The sequence below is a fragment of the Vombatus ursinus genome, unplaced genomic scaffold (assembly GCF_900497805.2).
Source record: "Vombatus ursinus unplaced genomic scaffold, bare-nosed wombat genome assembly UNPS02014810.1, whole genome shotgun sequence".
Taxonomy (NCBI): Eukaryota; Metazoa; Chordata; class Mammalia; order Diprotodontia; family Vombatidae; genus Vombatus; species Vombatus ursinus.
In genome coordinates this window covers 47,885,674-47,908,231 of record NW_020954588.1, presented here as the reverse complement: position 1 = coordinate 47,908,231, position 22,558 = coordinate 47,885,674, and the positions used below count along the sequence as shown (strand labels likewise).

General features: G+C 42.3%; 1 protein-coding gene across 5 annotated transcripts in view; it reads left to right on the top strand.

Moving 5' to 3' along the window:
- Nucleotides 1-22,558, top strand: part of MBNL1 (muscleblind like splicing regulator 1) — a 253,748-nt gene that overhangs the window by 7,759 nt on the left and 223,431 nt on the right. Inside the window, exon 1 of one of the 5 annotated variants that reach the window (XM_027875811.1) lies at nucleotides 20,778-21,122. The exons of 3 other annotated variants lie outside the window; for them this stretch is intronic. The gene's annotated coding sequence lies outside the window, so the exon portion shown is untranslated. Of the gene's footprint in view, nucleotides 1-20,777; nucleotides 21,123-22,558 lie in introns of those variants that run through there. One more of the 5 variants, XM_027875813.1, reaches the window with a different exon arrangement.

The window sequence follows — 22,558 nt, the reverse complement described above, 5'->3', positions numbered from 1 at the left end:
TGCACAGTAATAGCGCCAGGCCCTATCTTCCTCCACTTTTAGTCTTTTGATGTAAGAAGGTGGTATTCATGTGCTTGGAGTTTGTAGATACCCTATGTAAAAGGACCAGTCAAAGTTGGGATTTTAACTCTTGCCCAGAGTTTCTATTTTCACTTCACCCTAAGATATTGAAAGCCTGCATGGTGTGTGTGTGTGTGTGTGTTTGTGTGTGTGTGTGACTGATGGCCTGTACTTAAGACACCACCAGGAAGCCCTTTTGTTTCACAAGAAACAGGAAGTTGCACACATGCCGTGAGATTGCTGGTGATATCAACCATAGTGTGTAGATGTATTTTTAGGTTCCTTTTTTTTTTTTTTTTAAAGGCTCAACCATAAAATATCACGGCCAGCATGCTATGGAGGATAGAGAAGTGACCTCGGAGTCAGGAAAATCTGTATTTCAACCCAGCCAGTAGTGCATCCTGGGAAAGTCCCAGACTCTCTCGGGGCCTCAGGGAACTCTCTGACACTTAGGTATAGAGCGGGCCCTGACCCGCTCTACCAATGCTCTGCATTGACAGAAAGAGTTTCCTCACCTGGGGCTCCTTCACCAAATCTTGTGTCCAGACCCAACCAAGATGCACAATATTCTCTCTATTGCCGGGAATTAGACTGGCATGATAGGAGATGCTTCTTTGACGTCCTATTTTTTAGTGTATCCAAGAAAAAGAGAACAGGGAGAGCTGTTACAGAAAGACATTGTTTCTGGAACCTGAGAACAGAGGTTCAGATCCACCTATGGAGTTTATATATGTGTGAGCTAGGGCAGTTCACTTATTCTCCCTGGACCTGAGTTTCCTCGTTTATAAAAACTAAACTAAACTAAACTAAACATAGTGTTGGACTAGGTAGCCTCTGAATTCCTCTGGGCTTTACTACCTTACTTCATCTGCCTTCTCCCTCTACCCCTGGGGCCCTTTTGTCCCGCTGGCAAGTTCCTTCCAGAACCTTCTCTTTGAGGAAGTAGCCTTGCTTCCCTCTCCCCACCTCCACCTTTTTCACATTTCCCTTTATTTTTATGGATTATCTTCCTCCATTAGAATGTAAGCTCTGTGAGGGTAAAAGCTGCCTTTTTTACATGTATTTATAGTCCCGGCACTTAGCACAATGGTTGGCCCATAGTAAACACTTAATAAATGTTTGTTGACTTGATTCTGTATTTAATTAACCTCTTTAGACCTCAATTTCCTCATCTGTCAGTCCTTGAGGGAGTTGGACAAGTTGACTTGGAAGGGCCTTTCTTGATCTCACTCTATTATCTTTCAGTTTCTTTTGTATATAGCTTGGATTTACTGATAACTTGTGCACATGCAGTAGAAGGTATATTCCCGGCTCACAGGGACTGTTCGCTTCTTGTATTAGGCATTCCCAGGCCAGCCCAGTGCCTGACCCAGAGTAGGCACTTGAATTCTGCTTGGTTTGAATTGATGGAAGAACTGTGCTCTTAAGTTTCACTAATAAGAAACAGAAAAAGCCTGAGGATACTTAGCAGCTGATCCCAGGAAAAGCTGGATTTTCCCTCTTGGGTTTCCGGCTAGAGAGGAATCTGAACCAACCATTGCTGAGTCCATCCAAACCGCTCAGCTTGCATTTCTGAGCCTCTCCTACCTTGTCCCTTGGCGCTGGTTTTTACAATGTGACCACTGCCTGTAACTTTATTCTAACTTAGGGGCTTCCCAAGAATTAATTGTAAACAATATCTGTAACTTCTTTCTCTTTAGAAATCCAAATGCCCCCAAATGATTACATTTTTAGTTTCAGAAATTAGACTCACATCTACCATAATTTTCTAATATACGAGATTTTCTATTTTTTTGGAGACCTTTCTGTGCAAAATATAAGCGTAGAAAATAGAAAAGGACTTTTCCGAGAGTGGTATAGTAGATAGAAAATTCAAGTCAAAGGACCTTGGTTTGCCAATTCCTGTGTGACTTTATCTCTCTGGAAAAAGAGGGTTTTAGATGTGGCGGGTTTGGAGGCCACAAGCACCCATCTCCGCTGTGACGCTGCAGTTTCAGGGCAAGAAGTCCACATGGGCCCTGTTTTTCCAGGCTGAGAATCCACCCAACACTCTCTTGGTACTGAAGGTGCTCAAGTAGTACCAAAGGTGGAGTTAACCTATAATAATGGCAGAATCCTGAAAGGGTGTTAGCCTTGGTGCCTCAAGAAAATGGTATCATAAAGAGGATACTCCATATTGCGTAAGGTATGAATGGGAACAAAGTTCGACTGAAAATATTACCAGATCCATAGGAACATGGCAGAATTTATGGGCGGGTCTTTCTGTCCAAGTGCGTGTCCATATGGAGACACACACACAATAATAATAGCAACAAATACCTTATGCTGGGACCTTTCTGCATATGTTGTTGTACGTCTATATGGAGACACAGAAAAATAATAACAAATAATTTACCTCAATATAGCAACCTAAGGCAATGAAGCGACCCATGGGATGGAAAGCTGGGCTTGGAGTTAGGTAGACGAGTTCAAATTTGGCCTCGGACACTTATTAGCTGTGTGACCCTGGGCAAGTCACTTAACCCTGTTTGCCTCAGTGTCTTCAACTCTAAAATGGCCATATTAATCGCAGCTAACTTACATGGTTGTTGTGAGGATCAGATGCGATTATAATTGTAAGGTTCTATAAACAGTGAAAGGGGCTACAAATATGGATTGTAAGGGGCTGTAAATGCGGATTTCCTTCCCCTTCCCTGCCCCTATCTGTGGACTGTGAAACATTTTCCTCAAAACAATTCTGTAAAGTAGGTGGCTTTTACCTTATGTTACCTACTAGAAACTGAGGCACAGAGAAGTATGGAGTTTGTTGGTGGTCACAAAGCTAGTGTTAAGAATCAAGATTCAAGCCTAGACCCAAGGAGACTTATTTTCTCTCTACAGAGTTATGGAGACATTGATAAATGTAGGTGTATAGATGTACATTAGCTAACTCAATTCAACATGGCTTTATTAAACAGCTGTGATATGTCAGGCAGGCACTGGTTAGGTGCAAAGGTACAACGACAAGTAATCCCTGCCCTCAGAGAGCTTATGTTCCAAGGGAGGGGGTAATAGACATAGCAAAGATAAATGCAAAATAAAAACAAAGACATCATAGGCACCCCCGAGATAAAACAATTCTATCTTTAATTTTCTAGATAGGAGGGAGTCCCTGACATTTATTGAGAGGAAAGTGATATGGTCATACCTGGGCTTTGCAAAAATTAATTTGGCAGCTACCTGAAGGATGGATTGAAGTGAGGACAGACCAGAAGCCTCCATTAGAATGTTTATTCCTTGAGGGTGAGGACTGTTTTTTTTTTCCCCTTCCTTTGTTGGTAGCCAGATCACACAGTGGACAGTGCTGGACTTGGAGTTAGAAAGACCTGAGTTCAAATCCAGCCTAAAGGGATATTATGATCTAAAGCAATGAGATCAAACTTAAATAGAAAGGTCACTAAACCATACACAAGGATCCCTCTGGGCCCAGTGACTTGAAAAAACCACATATTAACATAATCTATGTTTTATCGTGTTTTTGCTTACTTTGTTAAGTATTTTCCAATTACATTTTAAACTGGTTTAGATCTCACTCCAGTATGGTGGGCTGGTGTATGTTGGACACCTCTAGTCTGAAAGGATATTATTGGCATGTTTATAAGATCTATTGAAAGAGCCAGTGGATAAATAGCAATTGCAAATTAATGAGAGAGAGTGGGTGATCAATGGGAGTCACTCCCAGAAAAGAGGAGATGGTGTCAATGGACAAAAGTGGAAGGACTCATGTGTGGACAAAGACCACAGAAAGAGAGAAAAGGGGATGATCTGCTATGGTCTGGTGAGTAAGTTAGAGAGCAGGGGGACTTTGGAGGAATGACTGAAACACTTCTGAAACACAGTTATATGTGTAGACCTCATTTTAGTCACCTACAACTGGTCCCTGCTCTGACTCTTACCTTGCAAGAGTATTCCTGTTGGCTACCAAAGTGTCTTTGGCTCACCAGCCGTGGACAAAGATCAGAGTCTGAATGACTTACCTTGGGTTGGTTAGGAAAGACTAATTGGGAGGGTTAAGCATAGCATGATAAGATTCATGTTGGGTTATCATGGGGATAATGAGGCCTTCTCCTTCATCACTTGAACTTCCTAAAGGAGATGCTCTAGAAGGACTTTTCTGGAGCCAAGTGACCTCTCCTCCCACTCTCTTTGACTTTTCTGCCTCTTGTGGGTTAACATCATGTATGAAAAGAGTCTCTTTTCCAAGGGTCAATATGTCCCTTTTTGAGGATGATGTCACTTTTCCTGAGGCCCAAGCATTTGGTACTGACTAAACAACTCTTAGAGACACGTAATCATTATTGTCTACTCTCATTTCATTTTTGGGAAGTGCTCTTATTTTGTAAGAATCACATAGAGAAATAAGAAAAAAGCTAATGAAACTACATCTCTGAGGGATCTTTTGGCATGCATGGCCTGTAACTAAGAGATTCTAGATCTCATTCTGGTCACATTTCTATTCTTAGTATAATGTCTCCCACTAGATTTGAAAAGGAATTTTAGCTTAAACTCCAATGGGGAAATTGACGTCTCCCACTGATATTTTAAAATGGCCAATACTGTGATTTTTTCTGCATATATACCTTTCTCTTATGCTCTATGTTTTTCATCCCATGAGTAAAGTATTTGGGGATAGATGGCCAAAGCAAACTTGTGCCTTGGCCACACGTGCATGTGTCTAGTTTTTAAAGGGTCTATTTACTATTCACTGAACCTTCCCTTGACACAAACAGCCACACTGGCACCTTAAAACAAGCTTCAGAGGCAGTTTGACAACAGATCCATTCATGGCATTCCTTGGGTTCTGTCTTGATATCTCAATGGCGGACTCAAAGGAATGTCATAGTGGATTTTTCCACAGTTGTTTTGCGACTTTCAGCCAAGTGGGATCACCGGATCTCAGATTTCGATCTAAAAGAGATCTTAGGGTCCATCCAGGTTGACCACCCTCATTTTTATAGACGAGAAACCAATGCTGAGAGGATAACAAGTTGACTTGGTCCAGGTCACGCAGCTTTTAAGGAAGAAGAGTCAGAATTTGAATCCAGACCCTCTGACCCCAGGTTCATGGGGCCATGGAGTATCACTGCGCTGTGGAGTAACGTAAAACGCATCAAGAAGTGAGTCTGACTGAATCTCACCATATGTGGTTCACTTGCTGTTATATGTTTTCTACGTCCATGTCCTGCCCTAGCTCTTCTATCAGCCCTTCCCACAGACCTAGCATGCTCTCTCTCTATCCTCATTTCTGCCTCTTAAAACCTTTCTCTTCCATTAGATTTCCATGCTTTATACACCAACCTTTCTCAATTCTGCTAGGTGTTAAGGTACCCTCCATACCTCTTTGTAAATGCTGCAATTCTTTCCCCTCCCCTTCTCTCCCTTCCCTTATCAAGGACTTGAGGGTAGTGACTGTCTGTCTTTTTTCTTCTTGTATCCACAGCATCCAGCACAAGTACCCCACACATAGCAGATGCCCAATAAATGCTTATTGAGTTGACCACTAATCCTTTCCCTCTCCTATATTTGCTAGGCTTTGACATATTTCCCCTAAACATTTACTAAGTGCATTAAAGGTCTTGGGCTGAAAAGGTGATCGCTACCTTGCAGATGTTTAATCCACCATCGTAAGCAGGCAGACGGACATTCGTTCCAGAAGTAGACCTTGGTGTATCCAGGGGGTAAGCTGAGTTGCTGGCTTATCTGGACAAGCCCAGTTCATGCTCTAGACATGCCTATGGAAATAGGCCAGGGGTTGGCAACCTCCTGATAGATAGTATGCCAAAGTTTCAACTCCTTTTCTTCTGAGTGAACTCCCTTGAGTGGGGGCAAATAGCAATATTGGGCCAAGTGCCAAGATAAGTAGGGAAAAGGAAGCAGGACACTGCGCAAGATGGCATGATGGCATCAGCTGCTCTACATGTCAATTGGCCCAGATGCCTGACGTGGCCAATGACCAAAGGAGACAAAATTTTAACATGTTCTTTTAAAAAAAAAAAGAGATTACATTATACTCAAAATAAAAAAAAACACTTTGTCTCAATGAAGGAAAGGGAATGAGTGGAGGGAAAGTTAACCAGTAATGATGTCTTGCAATACCCATGCCTTCCTAATCCCTAGGGATCCCCTTGAGCTCCACCATATGAACTGGACTTTGGTGCAAAACACATTCTGTCATCTCCTGGGCATCGAGAGTGATAAATGAAGAGAATAATCTATTTAAGGAATCTCTCAGTCAAACGGACCAGCATTTTGTAAGAATAAATACCTTTTTCAGGTAAAGAACAACAAGGAAAACTTAGTCTGAACTGCTTAAGCCTTTAAATTTGGCTTTCTTTAGAAAGGCAGAACATTATGGAAAGAGGACCTAATGCAGACAGTAGCCTTTATGCTTTTATCTTTTAGAAATTTTATAGTTTTTAATAAAAAGTAAAGGAGAAAAGTCTTCATTCAAAGAATAAGGGGGGGCAGTTAAGTAGCATTACAAAGAATCGACTTGATATGTTATGATTCGATCATAGTATGAACACAAATGAAAGCTTTGTTGCTTTTGTGTAATTCGAGAATATTATAACCTAAAATTTCAGTGCGTTCTGAGTTCTGATTAGTTTGAGATCACTACATGTATGTTCATGTTCATAGGGGTTGTCGTTTCATCTTTCCCTGTTTCTCTCTCTCTCTCTCTCTCTCAGCAATTAAAATTAATACACTCTCATTTTTAGTTAATGTGTGATTCCTAACCTTCAGTCAGTTTGTACAGGCAAAATGGTCCACAAGCTTCAATAATTTATAACTCCTTCATTTGAACATGTTCTGTCTTTTTTCCCAATCTCCCCAAATGCTTTCCAGTAAGTAGATTTGAAATAGAGATTTAAAAAACTATATGCTTTTTAGAAATAAGTTGTTATTGAAAAATACTTATTTTTTTCATTACCCAGATTTCCACCTGTATACCTTTCACCCCATCCATAGAACTGCTCTTAAAAGAAATGCTTTTTTTTTAAAAATGAAATAGAAAAAATTCAACTAACCAATCAACGCGTAGAAAAGCTGCTGACATTATATAATGTTCTCTAGTCATAGACCCTGAGCTTTACAAAGGAAAGGAGGGACGGGATATGTACTCTACAACACTGGGGCTAAACTTGTGCTCTGTGATTTCACAGTATTCAATTGTTCTATGGTTATTACTGTTCCCAATGACTGTGTTGGCTGTAAACTGGGTATAAGAGCAGCACTTCTCTCAACAGTTGTTGTGAGGATAAAATGAGTTAATATTTTTAAAGGGCTTTACAAACCTTAAAGTACTACACAGTCGTAATTACTGTTGTTATCATAGTTATTGTGCATGTCGTTTTCCTGGTTCTGCTCACTTCTCTCTGCATCAGTTCATGTAAGCCCTTTCAGGCCTCTCCATATTCATATCATGTTCAGCAATAGTCCTTACACTCGTGTTCTGCAAATTGTTTAACCATTCCTTCATTCTCCTGTTTCCACTTCTTTGATGCCATCAAAGTGCTACCACAAATATTTTGGTGTATATGAAACCCTTCTTTCTGACATTGACTTCCTTGGTGCATATACTTAGCAGTGGATTCTCTGGTTCAGAGAGTATGAATATTTTCATCACTTTATTTACATAGTTATAAATTGCCTTTCAGAATTGTTGTACCAGTTTATAGCTCCATCAGTAATACATGTTTGTTTTCCAAAACCTCTAAAACATTAACTATTCTGTTTTTTTAATCACTTTTTACAAATTTTCTGGGTATAAGGTGAAACCTCAGGGTTCTTTTGTTTTGTATGTTGCTCAATTGTTAGTGATTTGGACAGTTTCAAATATTTAAAAAGAAACCAAAAGTCTGGAACCAAAGAGATGACAGTTCTCAAAGGCAGTTTGCCCAGTAGTCAGCTGGAGGATGCAAAAACTTGAGGTTTTTGTCCTCTTCACCCCATTCTGTGTTTGGATGTATAGGAGCAGGAAAGAGATAAAGATGGAAGAGTGGAAGAGGTCTCCACTCCCAGAAGCGCACTGGTGGGATCTTAAGCTAGACCCACCAGCAAACACTCAGCTTCATGGCCCATAATAGGCAATAAATAAATGTTTGTAGATTTATTAATGACAAAGGCACTGTGCCAAATGGATAAGAAAAGAAAAGAAAGGAAAAGCAGAGAAAGAAACATTCAGGTTTTAAGTATCATATTTGGGATGGGAACCCAGGTCTTCATGTCTTCAACCCTAGCACTCATTCCATTGATCCTTGATACCTCATTATGACCGTAATGTCAACATTGGCATATGAGAAAAATATGATGGAGTTAAATGGTTTTTCAATTTTTTTCTTTTTATTAATTACATGTAAAATTTTTGTAACCTTTGTTTTTTTAAATATTTTGAGTCCTGAATTCTCTCCCTCTCCTCCCTCCCTTTGAGAAGGCAAACAATTTCACATGGATTATGCACGTGAAGTCATGCAAAGTACATTTATGTATTAGCTATGTTGCAAAACAAAACACAGACCAAACAAAAAATAAAAAATAAAAAAGTAAAAAATAAATGCTTTGATCTGCATTCAGATTCTACCAGTTCTTTCTCTGGAGGTAGATAGAATTTTTAATCACGAGTCCTTTAGAATTATATTGGATCATTGTATTGCAGAGAATAAATGTCCTTCACAATTGATCATTGAACAATATTGCTGCCATTGTGCAAAATGTTCTCTTGGTTCTGCCTACTTCATTTTGTATCAGTTCATATAAGTCTTTCCAGGTTTTTCTGAAGCTATTCCCTTCATCATTTCTTATGGCACAATAGTATTCCATCATAATCACATAGCACAAGTTGTTCAGACATTTACCATTTGATGAACTTCCTCTCAATCTCCAATTCTTTGCCGCCAGAAAAAAAGAGCTGCTATAAATATTTTTGTGTATGTGAATTTTTCTCTTTTTTATGATGTCTTTGGGATGCAGACCTTGTAGTGGTATTGCTGGGTCAAAGGGTATGCACGGTTTTATAGCCCTTTGGACCTGGAGAGTAGCCCTACTCTCCAGAAGGGTTGTATCAGTTCACAACTCTACCAACAGTGCATTGGTGTCCCAATTTTCCCACAACCCCTCCAATATTTGTCATTTTCCTTTTCTGTCATTGTGATGAAGTTTTGACTTCCATCTTCTAATATTAACCCAAAGCTTGGAAGCAGGAATTCTGATTAAACCTGGAAAATATATGAAAAACATAAACTGAAGCCTTAGTAAGATGATCAATCAGGTACTTCTTTGACTCTGCCCACAGGAACTTTTTGATTAAAGCCCGTCTGCTCTCTAGAAAAAAAAAGAAATATTTCATGGATTATGAAGGGTGGGAATGCTGTGCTAAAGAATGCTGCAGGATTCCAATAAAGTAAAAATGTGGCAATAAATTCACTGTTGACATGTTGTGATGATGGTTCATGAAATCTGAACTCCATTCAGAATTTAGGAGACAATAAAGGCGCTGGTCTTCTCCCATCAGCACCACACTGACAGCTACTTGTTAAGTCTTTCCGTGTTAGCTGATACACAGAGGAGATGTTCAGTGATCAAGAAACAGTTACATCTGTAGAGGAGATTAGTGAGTGAGCTTGGGTCCAAGGAGACTCAAACACGGCAGGTGATCAAAGGAGAACAGTTTCAAATAGTGAACACTTTAGCTGTTGGCTGTAGTGGGTGGTATTACATCATAAGCTAAAACCCTCAACATTTGCAAAGCATTTGAAGAACATAAGCTCATGTGAACCTCACAGTCATCTGTGAGGTTGGGTCCATAGGTATTATTGTCCCATTTTAGATATGAAGAAATTGAGGTTCAGGAATTTTAATTGAGTAGCCCATAGTCACATAGCTTGTAATTATCAGTACTTGAACTTCAGCCTAGATCTCCCTGATCTCACCCTGTACCCTCTATGCCAAGTTTTCTGCCTGATAAAGCACAATAAGAAAACACACTTTAAGCAACTAGGGAAGAAGATCACTATGGTTCAATACCCCCTCTTTCCCTCCAGCAGCCTGATTACCCTTTGGGAAGGCCTCCTCATGGGTCGTTAGGACTTTTTTCTGGTCACTTTTTATGCTGAGCCTGGAGAGTTCCTCTGGAAAAGGCAAAGGAAGGGAAGCAAATAGATGCTTTGGGTCTAAAAAAGCAGATTCTGTCTTCATAGAATTTATAACTTACTAAAGGGTTGTGTCCCCACATAGGTCATGTGACTAAAACACATTTCCCGTAGAAACTCTATTATCATTCTAAGGCCAGTCCACAGGGGATGAAGCATCCCTAGTTTCTCTATCCTGTCCCCTGTCAAGCATGAACTCATTATCCTGATTGTCTTTGGGATGCTTCCTACTTATCAGTGTCATCCCTAAATGTAGCCTTCAGAGCTGAATGCGCTATTCCAAATGAGGTCTGATGTGAGCAGAGAAAGGATTGCCAGAGTCATAAGAGGGAGCCAGGGAAGAGGAATGATGCCACAGAAGCTGATCTGTCAAGGAGAAGTGAGTGAGGCACAAAATCCAAGGTCAGCAAGGCTGAGGAAGTGATGCCTGAGAAAAGGTCAGGAGGTCATCAAGATCCTGGGATAAAGTGATTTCAGTGGAATAGCCAGAGGGTAAGAACTGCTGCTGAAGAAGTCAGAAACATGCCCTTGGAAGGTGCTCCCCAAATTGATTATGAATATTGTTTTCCAAAAGACTTATTGAAAATGGAGCCTCTCTCTCTGTCTTAGTTTTTTTTTATGTCTCTTTTCCTTCCTTCCTTCCTTCCTTCCTTCCTTCCTTCCTTCCTTCCTTCCTTCCTTCCTTCCTCTCTCTCTCTCTCTCTCTCTCTCTCTCTCTCTCTCTCTCTCTCTCTCTCTCTCTCTCTCTCACTCCTTTCTTTTCTTTCTTTCATTTGCTGAAAAGGGCAAAATCCCATACTATAACCATGTAAATCCACTCTTATGAGATGTGAGGATGATTCTCCATCTATCACATGAGCTTAGGATCCAGGAATGTAATGTTTTCGATACAGTTGAGTTGTGGAGAATAGATATATCTCCTGCAGGAGATGAGGTGGTTAATATATGTTCTTGGGATAAACTTTTATAGCAACTGCCCAGAAAATGTTCCAGATGACGATGGAGTCAGTTACCTATGCGCATTTATCTTATTACCCAAAATATTAGAAAAATATATAGCTGTTTCAGTAGCATAGTCCAACTTTTATCATATCAGTGGGAACTATATATGTATATGTATGTATATATGTATACACATATATATGCATATCTGTATACATATATGTATATATATTTGAGATTTTATTGGAAAATGCTGCTTTACACAAAAATTTCAAAAGTATTCTATAACAAATATCATCTTGCCCTGCCCCGCAATGTCAGAAATGAGAAAACTTGCGTTTAAGTGATTGTAACCTTTTGCGGTTAGGTATGAGGTACGCTTCCAGTATTCTTTCCTTAGAAATTCAGTCCATTCCTAGAATACAGTTCACATTGATATTTTTGGCTCATGGAGCTTCCCAAGTTGACCTAGTGAAATTGAAGTTGGGTGGTCCACCGGAGAGATATTAGATAAGGTTTAAAGGAATTGTGAGCAATTCCTAGAATCATGGATCATAACAAGGAATTCCTTGATATATCAAAGTCTGGACCCGAATTATTTGTGTACATGCAGATGTGTATGTAGATTACTTTGGACTTTTTTCATCATACCCACAGGGTCCTCCTCATCTTAAGGATCAAATTAACCTTGTACTTATATCTTCATTTATTCATTCAATAAACTTTTATTAAGCGCCTACTATGTGCCAGGAACTGTGCTAAGCCAGTGGAGACAAAAAGAGGCAGAAGACAGTCAGTCCCTGCCCTCAAGGAGCTTGCAGTCTATTCCACTGGTGAAGAAACTATGGCCCTCTAGGTCCTTGGGTGAGGCCTTTTGACTGAGGCCAAGTTTTATCGAACCAATTCTTTTATTACAGAGATTTGTTCTGTGAAGTTTGGACTCAGTCAAAGGGCCATACCTGAGGGCCATGTGTGGCCTCAAGGCCACAGGTTCTCCACTCCTGGACCCTAATCAGCACCCTCTATCCCTGGGACTTCTCTGAATGGAGGTTCAAACAAAGGGCTACTCCCCAAAGCTACACCTTCATTTAGGGAGGCCCACTGAGCCAGCTGGCTCTTCTTTCTCACCTGGCTCCATGGCTTTGGACATTCTGCTGTTGTCCTTCACCAGGCCCCTTCCCACCCTACCCTTTTCCACTCTTCTAGGGCAGAGACTGTCTTTGTTTTTTGCATTTCTACCCCCAGAATTTAGCACAGTTCCTGGCATATAACAAATGTTTACTGACTGATTGATGGCACAAAAGGATAAGTGTGTCTTTGTGCAGAGAGAAGCAGCTTGGCATGGTGGAGAGCTGGCCAAAGTCAACAAGATCTGTGTTCAAACCTTCCTCTGACCTTCCTCTGATACACACCAGCGGTGTCATCCTGAGCAAGTCCAAGCACCTCTATGGGGATGTGTGTGTTTACACACACACACACACACACACACACACACACAAAGATACACATACACATACCTATACAAAGGTACACACATACACATACATAAAGATACACATACACACATACATACATAAAGAGACACACACACATAAAGATACATACACACACATTCATAGGAGAGATAGCCCCTCTTCAGACTTTGAGTGCCTTACTTTGTATCTTCAGACTTTTGTGGGATTCATTTTCATGTGAAAGCAGCAGGAACCTGGGAAAGGTAATGGGCTGGTCCAGTGCTGCCTCTTTCCAGACACTCACTGATGATGGCAGCCAACAGGAGGACCACAGAGCTCGGAGCAGAACCTTTTAAGTAATTGAATTAAGGAACCCAGATGATGGAACGGTGTGGGCAGGTGAGGGTAGAAGGCCTGGCTGGAGCTCTTCCCAACCTAAGCCTATAAGTGGAGATGGGTAAGATCTGGAATGGGCACCTTGGAGGGATTAGGAGCTCCAGTCATGACCCCTGGGACGCCACCTGAAAGTGGTTGTTGGGTGGGGCGCCATGACCAGATACATACCTATCTGTGTGCATATGCAATGTGTGTATGGGGTACCTACTCTCTGAGGTCTACCGCCCTCAGAGACTTTGGGCCAATCGCTCGGCCTCCCTGGGTCTCAGCGAAATGCTACTACTCCTTGCCTTTGACTCTTGGAAACTCTGATTTCCTTCAGGACTCAGCTCAAATGTCACCTCCAGGATGTCTTCTCTGGTGTCCTCTCCCTCTGGCGACTGATATCTCCCCTACCCCTCCCAATGGTATACCCATGCACACACGTATGTGCACACATATACCTGTGAAGGGTTCTGCTTTTGTGTTTGTCTCCCCAATCTAGCAGTGTAGGCAGATCTCTAAGCTTAGACTTACAGATGACTTGCTGGTCTCCATTGGTGGAAGGAGTTTTCAATCAATCAACAAATATTTACAAAATGAATACTATGCATAGCTAGGTGGGTCAGTGGATAGAGCCCTGGGCCTGGAGTCAGGAAGACGAGTCTTCCTGAGTTCAACTCTGGCCTCAGACACTTACTAGTTATGTGAACCTGGACAAGTCACTTAACCTCTATTTGCCTCAGTTTCCTCATCTGTAAAATGAGCTGGAGAAAGAAACGGAAAAACACTCCAGTATCTTTGTCAAGAAAACCCCAAATGGGGCCACAAAGAGTTGGACATGACCAAACAGCCACAACAGTTTTTGGGCAGCGCCATGATACATTAGAGAGAGCGCTGGGCCTGGAGTCAAATCTCGTGTTCAAATCTGGCCCCACTAATTAGATGTGGGACCCTTTGCAAGTCACTTAACTCTCTTTACCTCAGTTTCCTCATTTGTAACGTGATCTGAAAAAGGAAATGGCAAACTATTCCACTATCTTTGCCAAGAAAATCCCCAAAGGAATTACAGAGAGTCAGACACGACTGAAACAACTTAACAACAACCACCACTGTGTGCTAGGCTTTGGGGATAAAGAAAAAAATCAACTGTCACTTCCATTCTATTGTAAGAAAGGAGGAAGTCCGTATGCACATGCATATATCAATATCAACATTGCCATATGGCAGTACACACGCTGAAGCTCCTTCTCCCATTGAAAGCACAGGTCTCTCCTTCCCTCCTGTTCCCTCCCCTTCCCTCCCCTTCCTCCTTCTCCCTTTTCCTCCTTCCCTTCTCTTCCTCCTTCAGACATACACACACACACACACACACACACACACACACACGCACGCACAGACACACGCACACGCACATACATCGGACCAATGCGCTTGCTATGGTTTCATTGATGCAGGCAACTCCTGGATGAGAAAACTCCCTTGAACAATGCAGGTTGGCCCCTCCTCTGCCATCTTTTGTCTTAGAGAGTTTTCTGGGGCACTAAGAGGTCGAGTGATTTGCCCAGGGCCACAGAGCCACTCGGTGCCAGGTATGAGACTTGAACCCGGGTCCTCCTGCCTCCAAGGCCAGCTCTCTATCCATAATGTCACGCTGCTGCTCAGATATTATATGTATTTCAAACCTCAAGTTACGTTTCACATTTCTTATTTTTACCATTCATAATTCATCCTTAAGAAAACCAAAAGAAAACACAATTTTCTCCTTTTCACATGGAACATAGCATATTTGAAAACATACTTTAGACAACTTAGTTTGGGATGTAAGACGAGGTGCACATTATAGTGGAAAGATCTGAGAACGAAGGCAAATGGGGTTTTCATTCCCATTCTGCCACTTTTCTTGCTGGGATCACCGATTCTGAGAAGGAAGCGAGCAGAGTCACCATCTGGTCCAGCCTCCTCATTTTAGAGTCCCAGGACACTGAAGCCCAGGATGGGTGAGTGACCTACCCAAGGTCACACAGATTCTGGAAGGAGCAGAGCCAAGCCAGACCCAGGCTTCCTGATTCCAAATCCAGCATTCCCCTCTGTGGCCTGCCCTGTCTGTCCTCACGTAACCACTCTGGGCTTCAGTTCTCAACTTGACAAATGGAGATAATACTTTCCTGTTTCAAGGCAGGAGGCTAGACCAGTTGATGTTTCACAATTCCTTCTAGCAAAGACATGATGACAATAATAACAGCAGGTAGCATTTATAGATCACTTTAAGGCATATAAAACACTTTACGTGTGTTATGTTGCTTGATCTCAAGTAGGCAGGTGCTATAATTCTCTCCATTTTACACATGAGGAAACTGAGGTAGAGAGAAGTTAAATTACTTACTGGCCCAGAGTCACACAGCTGGTAAGTGCCCAAGGTGGGATTTGAACTCACACCTACCTGGTTCCAGGTAAAGCACTCTAGTTACTGAATCACGTAGGTGATTATGGTATACGGGACGCACCCAAGATTTCAACTTTGGTTCTGTGACTCCAAACCTAGCCCCCTTTCCACAGTCTCAGAGCTTGAAGGTTTACCTGGGAGATTCCTCTACCAATTGTGTCCCATTCTCTGCTTTTCCTTCCTCCCTGTGGCTTTCTAGACTTCTAAACCACATGAAAATTATAGTAAAAAAAGGTCACCTTTCAGACTTATTTTGATCATTCCCTGTGTTCCCATATCCCGATTCCCACTCAAAGACCTCATTGTCACTGTTTCCACATGCCGTGAATTTAGAGTTAATGCAAAGAAGGTTCACCATTCAAAAAAACTGGGGACTCACATTTCTCTTTCTCCCTGGATTCATATTGTTTTAGTTTCATTCATTTCATTTCACTTCATAGACTGGATCTCCTCATCTCATCCAGGCTAAAAGATCAGCAGACATGCAGGAACCCAATCCCATTGCTGAATCACGTGGAAGTCTGGACCTCACTTTTTGACCTGGATCAGTTCTCACCTTCCTAGACAGCCCAGCGTTCGTTCTGTCTTTATCCCACCCTACCTCTCCTGTGCAGGCAATGGGGTGGACGATTCACCATGTTAGTGCTAAATTTGGCGTGGAAACCCTACTGTACCAGCCCCACTGCAGCTCAGAGCTCTAGAACTCCAGAGATCCACCCGCCTCAGCCTCTCCAGTAGCAGGGATATTAGGCATACGCTACCATGTCCAGCTTTCTCATGTTTTTAAGGAAAAAATAGAGAACATGATTCTGGTAAAGTTTGTTTAAACTAGGTTGGTCTTTATTTGAAAGTCTATCCTTGTCTGGACCCATATTCTTAACTTTTCTACATTAACAATCCATCCCAGAACGTGCACACCATTGGAATGATGGTCATGCCCAGGCATTGTTGGACAAAATATTTTATTTAAAAATATCTACTTGCTTTTATCCCTTATTGTTTTATATGATTTTCATTTCTTTTTTTTCTTTTTTTTTTTTTGGACTTAGAAATTTTTTTTTTTTAATTTTCAGTTTCAGGTTCTTTTCCTTCCTCTGCTTCTTCCCCCACTTGTTGAGAAGGCAAGAAATAAGATCCCCTTTATACAAATGAAGTCATGCAAAACATATTTCCATATTAGCCATGTTCTGAGTGGGGGCAGGGAGAAGAATAAAGAATATATATATATATATATCCTTTAATATTCACTCTAAGACCATTAGATCTCTATCTGGAGGTAGGTTGTATTTTATACTATGATTTTCTTTTCTACTCACACACGTGACCTCCTTTTGGTAACACAGGATACACTGAAGACAAATTCCTAGGACGTTGATTTCATAGAACTAAAAGCATAATTCTCTTAGGAAATTGTGAAGGTGTTGTTTGATATCAGGGTTGGTTTGGAGATGAAATGTGACAATCACACATCAAGTTCTTTGCAAACTTTAAAGCATATGAACGCTATTGTTATTGTTATTATTATTATTGCTATTATTGGGCTTCTCCTGCATCATGCTCATCATCTGAAAATTAGATGAGAATATTCCCGAAGAGACTAGATGGAGGTCAGTGTTGCATTCTCTGTTGATGGTCCCCAAACGGGCATTCGTCATATTACTTGATGATCCTAATCCAGCTTTAGAACTTTTTTTATTTTTTATTTTTTGGCTAGGCAATGGGGTTAAGTGACTTGCCCAGGGTCACACGGCTAGTAAGTGTTATGTGGCTGAGGCGGGATCTGAACTCAGGTCCTCCTGAATCTAGGGCCGTTGCTCTATCCACTGCGAGCTTTAGAACTTTTAAAAGGTGTCATTAATGTGATAAGTAATGTCAAAGTTGCTTGCTGAAGATGATCATTACTCATTTTAGACATCCCAGTTGATTTGGGTTCATTTCTCAGTTTTCAGCCCATCTACTCTTATAGTGAGACGTTTTGGCCATCATGTTTTTATCTGTCTCCTGACTTTTCCTTCTTTTCTCCCTTCTGTTGTTTAATGGGGTGGCTGCCTTGTAGTGGTTCTGACATTCCAGGGTCTTGCTTGTATTTCTCTGTATTCTCTTCAGTGGAGCAGAAGATGAGTCTCTGGCTCCATATCTCTGCTTACCAGAAGTGTCCCCTATTCCCCAGTATCAAGGTGGAGAAAACATTTCCTGTTTTGTTATGTATGGTTTCAAATTCTCATTTTTCATATTCTTGTTCCCAAAGGCAAGTTGTTTTATTTTCTTTTTGAATTCAAAGATCCAAACTAAAAAACACTGAAATATCCCATTGGAAATTTTAAAGAGAATTGTAACTCAGTGAGATACTAGTTCTTAGAGTGGGAAGGCTGATTTACCATTCCAAAGGGAAGATCTGGTGGAACCTAAACTCCTGGGGGCACGAATCGTTTTTGTCTTTTCGTCCTGACTACCACTGCTTTTGTACCTTTGGGCAAATCCTTGTATCTCCACGAGCTGGAGTGTCCTCCTCTGTAAATGAGAGTGCTGCATTGACGGCCTCTGGGATCCCTCCCATCTCTGGCGCTATGAATGTGTGCACTACAGAGCAAATGCTTGTTCAATCGACTTGAATTTGTGGCAAGCAATTCGAGAGAAGTGCCTAAAAGGAACATTATTATTATCCTGCCAAGAAGCTAATGGCAACCTGAGTAACCCTCCTGCTGGAAATGGTTTGTGGACTGCGCTGGACCTCCCAGATCCCATGATGCCTTTAGTTTTTCTTCTCTGGCTGTTCCCAAGGCAAACCTTCCTTTTCCCTTTGGAAGGATTCAGTATGTCTACATGCTCAGACATCTTGCTAACACGATATTTCCCATAATATTCAAACCTAGGTTTCTCGGGAAATATTAGCGAGGAGTAGCCATGCCCCAGGATCTAAACCCAACCCCTGGGGCATGCTACTGCTTGTAGTGAGCAGGAAGCAGCTCCAGGCAACCCCTAACAATTGCGGGAATGGAAGGAAAGGAGCGGGCTGGCACAATAACAGGGGATGGGAGGAGCATTCAAGGAGGAGAGTAAAGGGAAAATGAGGAAACTGCCCCAGCATCGGTTTTCCAAGACCTGTACCTTAAGGCAGCATTCGGTTTGCTTTGGTTTCGTCTGTTTGTTTTTAACATGCTTCCAAGAGCATCCTTATACTCACACAATCGCTTGGATACCTTCTGGCGACTCAGGTCATGGAATTACCTGACTTTACACATCTCCGTACGATGGCTTTCCTCCTCGTCTCCATCTAGCCTTCAAACCGAGCTTTCCCCGGTCTGTTCAGAGGACCTCTTTAAATAATGACTGCATTATCTGTCCAGATAATCCAAAGGCACGGTGGTTTCTGCTCCCTCTCCCATCCCACAGAGGGAATACTACATAAATTTACTTAAAAATGATTCTATTCTGAGGTCTGTCAAACCAATTATTTTCATGCCTAAGTGCCACTAAGAGCTGGGTGGCTGGCATTTTGGAAGCACTCTTAAATCCAGCTTCCCTAGCCTGGTCCTACTCATCCCTCCTACTTCAACCCTAACATTACCCTTTGGGGAAATTCTATCTAATCAGCAGTACTGTGCCTCAGATCATTCCCCTGTACAAAAACAAGAGTCCATGGAAGATGAGAACCATTAGAGCCAGGCCTGAACAATCCCTACCTCTAATGCTTACTGCTTGTTTGACCCTGGGCAAGTGACTTCATTTCTACTCTGAGTTGCAGAAAAGGGAGGGATCTCTGTTGATAAAGGGTGGTTCTTTACTTGGTTAACCAATGAAATCTCTGGTTCTGCCCAGGTTGGCCATGTTTCCCCTCACTTCTGACAGTCTCTGCCATGTACAGAGATCATAAAATTGACCATCTTTCCATTTGGTTCTGAGTTCGAGTTCAGCATCTGAGGAATCTAGATTTCAAGCTGGAAAGGATCTCAGAGGTCAAGTAGCCCCTAACAGAGTGTCTATCATATAGTAGGCGCTTAATAAATGCTTGTCGGTGGCTCTAGTCCAGGGATTCTTGACCTTTTTTGTGTCCTGGGTTCCTTCAGCACTCTTGCAAGCCTATTGAACTTTTCTTTTTTTTTAAAAAAAAATCATGTTTTTAAATTCATAAAATAAAATACAGAGGATTACAAAGGAAACCCATTATATTCAAATGCAGTTATTAAAATGTCTACAAAAACAAGTTCCTGGGCCCCGGGTTAGGCAGATCTGACCTCATCCAATGCTCTCAGTTTGCAGACGAAAAAACTGTGAACAGAAGAGGTCATGACTTGGCCAAGGTTACCTCAGGGGCTGATTTTGAACCCAGATCTGCTGACTTCATCTCGTGGTATTTCCACGAGCTTATTAAGATGATGGCCTTAAGTTTGTAAGCAACAGATGATATTGGGACCTGTGAGGTGATTTGTGATCCCCCATCCTTTCCTCCAATGTGTCAATACCAAGGTTTTCTGACTTTTTACACAATGTTACTTTCTTTTTAAAAGAGCCCCATGTTTGTTCCTTAATAAACAATATTCTGTATTAATATGGAGCAGGGGTTCTTAACCTAATGTCTGTGAACTTTTCAAAAATATTTTCATAACCCTATTTTAATATAATTGGTTTCTTTTGTAATCCTACACATATTTCATTTTATGGATTTAAAAACCTGATTCTGAGCAAAGGTCCACAGGCTGCACTGGCTTGACAAAGCATGGGGTGGGTCCGTGGCACAAAACTGCTAAAGAGCCTCCAGACTAAAGGAACATTGGGTGGAACTCTGGCTTTTCTTCACGATGGAAGTCACTAGGGTCACGGCCAGGTTTACTAAGGAAATGCCACTTTGAGGACGGCCAGGGAGCGAGCGCCAGCCTCCGTTTCCTCCTTTGCAGATATTTTCTCTGCTGTTAACCAGGCTGCTTCAGCACTGCCAGCGGCAGCGGCCCGCTGGCAGCCTTGCAAAGTGTGAGGGCTTGTTCCTAATCTGAATCTAACCTTCAGGCTAACCTTGTCCAAGGGCTCTTCCGGGTCCCATCGGAGGGCCTCTTTAATGATGGATGCATCTGTCTGTTCAGACTGTCCAAAAGCGCAGGCGGGCGGGCAGCAGGAATGTGTCACATTTACACTACAGCTCCGAGGTTATAATGTTTTACATATAAGATGGGAGATACCAATAGGACTTTGGAGGGGATGCTCTCCTGGATCTCAGGGTCTCCCTTTCCCGTTTTCCCTCGTCTCCCAGCAGCGGGGCCGACGGAATGGCCTTGGTGGCTCTTCCTGCCTGGCTTGTGGGGGGCTTCTGGGGGGAGTGCCAGCCAAGCAAGCCCGCCGCTGAAAGTTTCCCAGCTTTTTTTCCCTGTGTGTGCATTCTTGAGGCTTGAACAAGTACGCCCAGTGCTTCCTGGTAGGGTTTGCTGAATGGGGGAGGGGCGGTGCAGGCAGCAACGGAAACCAGACATCAGAGATAAGAGTCTGCCCAGCTCCATGCAACAGCCTTTCACTGCAGCTCAATGAGTTGTGGCCATCCTCATAACGCTCCTGTGACAAGGGACTGACAAGTTCAATTTCCAAGCTTGGTCATCTTGTCCGAATGAATCCCACAATGCCTTGGGCAAGCCGTCTACAGTCTGGTTGCCTCTGAAAAAAATGTGAGAGGTAAGTTTCCATTTTCATAGTTGTCTCTCCCCCTCCCTTTTCTTCTCCTCTTCCTCCTCTTCTTCCTCCTAGTCTTGGACTCTGTCGTTGGGGCTCTGGAGGGGCCAAGAGCAATGGAGGTGGCTGAATGAGGAAGTGAGATTAAGCTCTGGAGAGAACAGAATGAATCCGACCAGAGAGGGGCTGGGTTACCACACTCCATGGTTTCGTATCACACACCATCTCCAGCCCCAAAGAAAGCAGAAGGTCACAGCTGCAGTTGGGTTTCCTGTGTGTGTGTGTGTGTCTGCGTGTGTGTGAGCGTGTTTGCGTGCGTGTGCGTCCTGCAGACCCTGTCAAAGCCCAGCCTGGACACAGTTTTGCAGTCTAAAAAAAAAAAAAAAAAAAAGAAAAGAAAGAAAGAAAACAGGTGCGTGCAAGTGTGTTCACAACTTACTGACCTTTGTTAGGAGAAGGGAAGGTGAGAGAGAGCCCCAGGGGGCTGAGGGAGAGCTCCGAGCCGTGTCCCCGAAAGAGCTTGGCTGCTCAGCCCCCTCCCTCCCCTTGCCATCCAGCCTGCTTTTCATATGGGCCAAATATGTTCACCGAAAGGTTAATTCTCCGCCGACCGAACATAAATTACGCATGACATGTTTAGCTGGGCTGCCTTATATGGGGAGCGGAGTATTTCAGTACAGTTTGCTTTTTGCCAAGTTTATGGGGCGGAAGACGCCCTGCATGAGAGAGAGGTTTTCTTTCTTTCGTTTTTTTTTCTCCCCAGTTTTCTAGTGCGTCACTCACAAACCATAAAAAAAAAAATTCTAAGTGGCGAAGCTGTCTGTGTGGATTGGGGAGGTGGCTTTTTCCTGGCTTTCACTCAAGGTGGAGCAAAGTAATCAATCATCCCTGCCGGGGGCTCTGGGGTTTGGACAAAAGCAGGAAAAAATATGTTGGCTTCCCCCCACCCCCTTTTTTTAAATGGAGTCGGAATTTTTTATTGGTAGCGTTGTGTCATGTGAGAATACTTTGATTCCCTAGCCTGTTACAGTGGTGGGTCGATGATGGAGGGCTTTTTAAAAAAAAAAAAAAATTTCCCCCATAGTAGTTTACTGCTGTTTGGGTGTAGACAAAATAACAATTTGTGTTCTGAGGTCTCCAGGGCCTAGGGGGAGAGGCTGGTTGCGCTATGAGCCTGTGAGTTATACATGCTTTCTTGAATTAAAACACGAGAGGGCATGTCACAAAGTTGATCACCATTAACTTTGTAGGGTGTGCGCGCAGACACAAACCCGTGGCCAGAAAATGGAGTCAACGCGACAAAGTTAGGCCTGCACTGATGTTTCTTTAAAAACCAGCAAAGAGCAACAAATTAATGCACACACACACACACACACACACACACACACACAGAGAGAGAGAGAGAGAGAGAGAGAGAGAGAGAGAGAGAGAGAGAGAGA